The following is a 7,130-nucleotide window of genomic DNA, read 5'->3' as shown; positions in this document are numbered from 1 at the left end:
GGCCTTGAACTCAGAAATCCGCCTGCCTCTGTCTCCCAAGTGCTGGGATTAAAGGCATGTGCCACCACCGCCCGTCGAAAAACCATTCTTTCATTCCACCTGTCTAGTGAAAATAGAAGTTGAACAAGATTTGCAAGGCTTATATTTATATTTGTTAATAACCACATTTTTATATCATAAACATTTATGATTAAGTTTGGAAATAGTTACAATTAACATACACAAGTTAATTTTGTAACCAACAAAATATACATTGCAATTTCTATCATAATGTAAACATATATCAAAATTGATAGAAATAAATCATAATTGATTAAGCAGAAGAAAGTTCAGTTTTGTTTTTTTAATTTCTCTCTCAAATATATCCAGGATCTAATCAGTTGTCAAGGATTCTTCATCATGCTTTTACAATCTGCCATTACTCTGTACTCCCACAGCAATATAGCAACTGAGATTTGCCTATCTTGATTATTTACTCATTATCCATGTACTTAGGCCCTTATTCTTAATCTACTGGCTATAGTTTTGTTACTTTCATATTAAGGTCACACAGATGATGTCTCTTCTAAATATAAAAGCTCATTTATTGCTGCTTCAGCTGAATTTTTTCACTGACATTTCCCAGAAGTGTCCTCTCTTTGATTACTGGCTACTTTAGTTTTAAACATTATTTCTTCTTAGTAATTGATTTCCCCTTATTTGTTATTACCTATGATAATCAAAATACTCAAATAGTCAAAATCACTCAAGGCTACATTCAAAATAATTACATTTGCCTTTTACTTGAGCTTTAAAAAATGTGGTTTGAGCCTGAAGAGTACAAGCACATGCACCTATTCTCTTGGCTGTGAGCAGATATTTAATGTAGGGCAGCTTTGGACAGGATATATGGAACATCAATCAAGTCAGCACAGAAAAACAGATGATGCCTATCAAGGAAAACCTCTTCCACAACCTCCCTTGTTGTACTATGAGAGCTTACTCTTTTATTTCTGTTCAACTTTAAACTTCCAGAGATTCTAGATCACTACATAGCCCATGTGATTTCTCTTTAAGAGTCTAAGGTATGACATTTCTCTTTGAACATGCCAACTTGGGTCCATATAACTGTAATAGTCAGACACAAGTGGGTCATAGTGTCAACATGGCATAACTATTCCTTTTGGATTGTTAGTAATATATATACTATTTTGTAATGATCATTTTCAGCTTCTAACTAGTATTCCTGAGCTATATTACCATTGTCACAGACACATTGAGGTTAATGCTATAAATGTTAAAGTTCAATGAATGAAGCATTTCCACTTAAATTTATTTACAATTATTTAGTTAGGTAAGACATAAATATACAGCATGAAACAGACAGAAACAGTGCCTACCAACCAGAATGGTATAATGGGGGAAAAGGCACAGCAGGAATGTGTTGATTAATTTGTGTTGTTTTGACTCCAACTAATGAAGCAGAGTCCCACAGAGGCTAGAAGAATAGAGATGCTATGCATTTATTTATTATCTTATTACTCTTCTTTGTGAACAGAAATAAAATACAACTGAAAATATCAAACAGGAAAGAAGAGGCTTAATTAAGTAGAAATGTAGTATATGGAAACATCTTGTGTCATTGTAAATTATTTACTTATTTTTCTTTCTTTTTTGTGTGACTAAAAGCACATTGTTAAAAATAATTTGGGCATCCCAATTTTATACTGTCATAGCTTTTCTCTTTAAATGGGTAACTATCTGTAATGTTTAGATTGACAATTTGAAAACCAATGAAAAGCTATTTTAACCTGGTGGTAAGGAAAAACTAGTGACCAAATATATAGAGTGAAAATGTCAGTACATAGCACAAAAGGTTCCACATTTGAATTTTTAGCTCTGCTGCTTTATGTAACATAGAAATTTCTTACCTTTATTCAGGAATGAACCTTACCTTCCTGTAGAAAACTGTTTACTTTGTTGTAATAGCCATCATAAAATCACAGTGGAAAGATTTAGAACTCCTGAGAAGACATGAGAATTAGACTTTCAAAGCTAGAAGAAGTCCTGGGTATAATTTTAGCAATTTCTTCTTCACATTTCCTGGGTGTAAGAGGCTCAAAGTGCTAAAAAGATTATGTCTATTTGTCTGAGTGTATTGAAATCAGAACAAAAGATCATGGCAATGACATTGAGGCCAGCACTGATTCTAATTAAGCATTCTGCAGAGAACAAAGTTCATACCTAAGGATTTAGAGATCATTATTTAAATAGACAAAATAAAACAAAGGGCAACAGATTTGATAGTTTTTCTTAAGGGACTTTATTTTTCTGAATAAATATATCAATTTATTTACCTTGGCCTCCAATGTTCCTATAATAAATCTAAGAGTTTATGTTGTTTGTACAGGTGAACATAGTACAAGCAACAGAAATAGAAATCAGCACATATTAAGTCTATAATGCATACTTTGAGAGTGAACTTTTAAATCATTTTCTAAGCCCTTTATAGACAAAAATGAAATCTAGTGTGATTGGAGAGGACCCTTTGCGACAGGTATAACAATAGTTTCTAATTATTCCAATAATGTTTGTTATCTTGTAAATTTTGTTTTTAAAAAGTTCTATAAACTATAATCAATTTTTCTGGTAGTATAATTTAAATCAAACAAATTTTACACTTGCAAGCAATTACTTCATAAAATGCATACATCAACCCTCCTTCCCTAGCCCAGTACAAATGACTCTGACATACATCACTAAAGGAGGATTCTCAATGGCAAAGTAGTTTCTCAGATAAAAAAGGATGTTTTTAGTGAAAATGAGAAGAATTGTTTTTCTTGAGAGATCCTGGCAGATAAAAGACAGATAAACCTTAAGAGTGCTTATATTTTAGCAGAATTTTAAGGTATTTATAGAAATTTCCATATTGTATGGCAAATATCATGGGTTTACTTAGGTTTCGTTACCTTAAGACATTTTGTTCACACCAATTTATATGATCAAAATGCACTAAATTAAAGTAAGATAAGCTTATCTGATTATTTCCAATTCTATAAGAAGAACTTAAGTTTGGGGATATAGAACAAATTTCCAGGGTCAGTAAAAGAAATCAAACTAAACTTGGGTTCTAAGACTTGTTCCTCTTTGAAAATTATGCACAACTAAAATCTGAGAAGGTAAATATGTTTAATAAATTCTGTGATTAAATTGATAAAAGCATGTGTTTACTATTAATATTTAATTGTTCTCCAAATGGTGTTTTCATACCATTGTATCCAATATTATTACAGTTGGTTCATAGAGAGTTTTACCATTGCATATAACATTGATACTGTTATTCATATTACTTTTACCATAGTTCATATCAAAATAAATAAATTTTTTTCAGCCTGTCTACCAATGAATAGCCATAAGTAACTCTTTCTTCTTCCTCTGTTGTATTAAACTATTCAAAAAGTCTTTTAGATTCTTGCCTGTCAATATTTAGTTCATTTCATTCATCATAATATGTATTGCTGTAATTCATTTCTTAATTACCTTTCACAAAGTAAATAGATCTTCAACTGCTACCTTACCACTGGCCTTTAATCTGCTGTTGGAGTATGTGTATTATACCAAAACTAGCAAACACACACACACACACACACACACACACACACACACACACACCACTCAAGTATTTTAGATCCCTGCTCTGGTTTGAAAGTATTCTACCAAGACATATTAGTGAGGTAGCTGCCACCTTATGGTGTTATTGGTAGGTGGTGGAAACTTTTTGACATGGGACAAAACTGAAGAAAGTTAAATCATTGTATGCATGCTAATAAAGGGTGTATTGAGACACAGGTTCCTTTCTTTCTCCCTCTATTTCCAGGACAACATGATTCAAGCATCTTTGCTCTATCTTCTGGTTTTTTTCTGTGTTTTCCCTGAAAGCAACCCATCCAACTAATCATAAACTAAAACCTCTGAAATCATTAAATAACAAGCACCTTTCTTCCATTAAATTTTATTTATCTCAAGTGTTTGATGTGGTAATGGATAACTGACTTAGACACTCCAGGAACAAAGCATAAGTTCCTTGGCAGGAACAAAATGTATTCACACTTTGAGCCAACAGAGCTTTCAATTTTCTCTGTAAAATTCTTCAAATTTTGGTAGAACATGAGGATAAGTGTATGAATTCTAAGACTTCCTTTCAGCTTTGACATTCCATGGTTCTCTGATCTGCTAAAGAAAATAGTGCTTAAGAGACCGGAAAAAAAAAAACAAAAACCAAAACATCCTTTTCTTAGCTTTCAGAAATATTGTGTGTCACAGTACAGGAGAGAATTCTCAGTACAAATGGAGGAAATAACATCAGCCAAGAGAGAAGGCAAGCTATGCATCTGAGAGGAATAAACCAATTCGAGCCAAACCTTTTGTTCTCTAAACTATAAGCTCCAAATCAGCATTAATATGATTTCTTATAGAGGAGGACAGCGCATCCAGAGCCATTAAGCAGGGTGATCTAAGGGGATGAACTAAGAGTAGAAGCTATTACTGCATTAAAAGTTAATTAGTTGTGGTAGGAAAGAATAAGACTGTGACACAGTACATATGCAGAAAATAGTTTTGAGAAAGCTATTAACTAACAGATGGGGCTGGAGTAGAAAAGGCCGAAGCCTCCCAGATTCTTCTGTCCTTGTCATTCTTCTCACAGCAGCTCCCAGAAGCTCTTTTCAAGTGATATTTTCCTAAGAATAACTTTCAGTGTGTTTGAATTAGGTGTCTTTTAAATAATGATTGAATGCCATCTGTTTTGTAACTAATGTGATTGGATTGGCCAGATAAGAAGTGATGACTACTTCAGATTATTCAGCTTTTCAGTGGATTCTGTGACCACAGGTACACACAGTAGGTCAGTGTAACTGATCAAACTGGAAGTCTTTTTAAATTGCAGTCTAATTCTTCTCTTCTTTGGTTTCTCTAGGCTTTTCCTTTCAAAGGCATCCTTGAGCCTTCAGCCCTTTGGGCACATTGCCAGACTGAAGTAGGCATTGTAACCAAGCTTTGAGAACTCTGGGAATCTCTGTGTTTTGTGCACAGAGAAATCCACAGACATTTTCCCAAGCTTATGCATCACTCACAGAGAAACAAAAAAGGCTAGAACACAATTAAAGATCATAAAAAAGCTCATTCACAATAGCCAAACATTTGGTGAGTGGGAAAACTATGTGCACCGACAAGAGAAATGTAGATATTTTGAAACAAACATTTTAGTGAAGAAACTTGTAAACATTAAAAGAATCTTTTCACATTTTGATGGAGAGTATAAATGAGTTGCATTTACAACTCTTTTCAACAAAGAAAGGCCCAATTGCAATTTGTAGATTGAGGATTTTCTTCTTCCAACTGCAGGCATTTACCAATGTTGACAGTTTGTAAAAACTAACTGCTATTAGTGTATTAAAATTATTTCCCAAAGACAACTTTATAAACACAAACTTTAAGTATAATTTGATGTTTCAATTTGGAAATTATTCAGAATATAACTTAATTGGCTGATTCTTATTGCTCAAGTCTTAGCCTGAGTTAAAATACCATTATACCCATGGATCAATAAATATCTCACCTTTAACCAGAGAAGCTTATTTTTGTGATAGATGTGAATTCACAGATACCCACAACTGGACAAGGTGCAGAAAATAAGAGACTGTGGAGTGTTCAGCCTTAAATAGAACATCTATGTCAGACAGCATCCCCCTTGCAAATTTCAGGGATTATTGTAGAGGAGAATAGGGAAGAGTGTATGAATCAGAGGCATTGAATGACTAGAGTGAAACAGTGTTTTCAGGACATGACAGGATTTGGACACATAAACTTATGAACTAGACATGCATGCACAAGACATATACAAGTTCAACCAAGAAATATTTCCAGCATAGATGAAGGAGGTGGTCCCAAAGATCCAAAGTCCCCACCCCAGATAAAGATCCAATTTAGTGATGGCTGCAGTGCAAGAGTCAGTTTTCTTCAGTAATACAGTTCGTTGCTCAGGGGCTACACATGCTCAAATAGATTGTCCTAGATTAATACATATATTGGGAGCACTAATTGGTCTCACTGGCATTTAAAACAGCATTTGAAATTGGGAAAGAAAACTGTTGGTGAAGATGAGTGTGAAACTGAAAGGGAGAACAGGAATGGGTTGATCAAAACATAGTACGTATATAACATATAATGTATATATATGACATTAACAAAATAAAAAAAGTTAATTACACATTTTCACTACCAATTAAAAGACCTGTACTATGCCTTCAAAACCAATATACACACTCAAGCACACACACACACACACACACACACACATACCACATGCACATATACAAATAATATCAGATTGGCTAACATTGCTTCAATTTTCTCAGCATGGCAAGTACTTCTAATTCCAGCTTTCAGAAGCATGAAACAGGATCACTACAAGTAAAATGTCAGACTATACCACATACTGAGACCCTGTTTTAACTAATTAATTGATTAACAACATCAAAAGCCTCAAACAAAGGATATGTGAACTGCATCAAGTAACATTTAACTGAGTCTTTTACTTTATCTTGAAACGAAAAGTAGGTAGAAATGATTAATTGGGTAATCACAAAAAAAGAGCAGCAAAATTTATAGTTGCTGAAGTCATTAAACAAAATTTCCTCCAATTTTTAATTTACATGATTCAATAGGTGCTAATAAAAACCCTTCTAATGGGAGTCATTACTCAGTTGAGATCCCCTCTTCTCATTTATGGCAAGGTGGCAACCACAATGAGTCACTGCAGATATTATGGCATCTCCAATCAAGTCATTAATCATATGGCACATGTAGTAGCATGAGATAGGTAAATAGAAAACAAACCAGTACGCACAAAGATAGTGAAATTTGTTTCAAGGATATAAAAATAAATGAATTCCTAAGTATGGTATCATGAATTCTAAATTGATCACTCAGATATTATATTTTCAAGACTTTCAGTGAATGCAATATAATATCCACTTTGAATAGTAGAAAATCATTCCCTATGTGATAGAAAGGCTAGTATAATACAAGGTTGGGTTTTTTGTTTGTTTCTTTGTTTGTTTGTGTTTTGGTTTTGTTTTGGTTTTTTTTTT

This window comes from Mastomys coucha, chromosome X, assembly GCF_008632895.1.
Source record: "Mastomys coucha isolate ucsf_1 chromosome X, UCSF_Mcou_1, whole genome shotgun sequence".
NCBI classification, from domain to species: Eukaryota; Metazoa; Chordata; class Mammalia; order Rodentia; family Muridae; genus Mastomys; species Mastomys coucha.
This window is presented reverse-complemented; position numbering follows the sequence as displayed.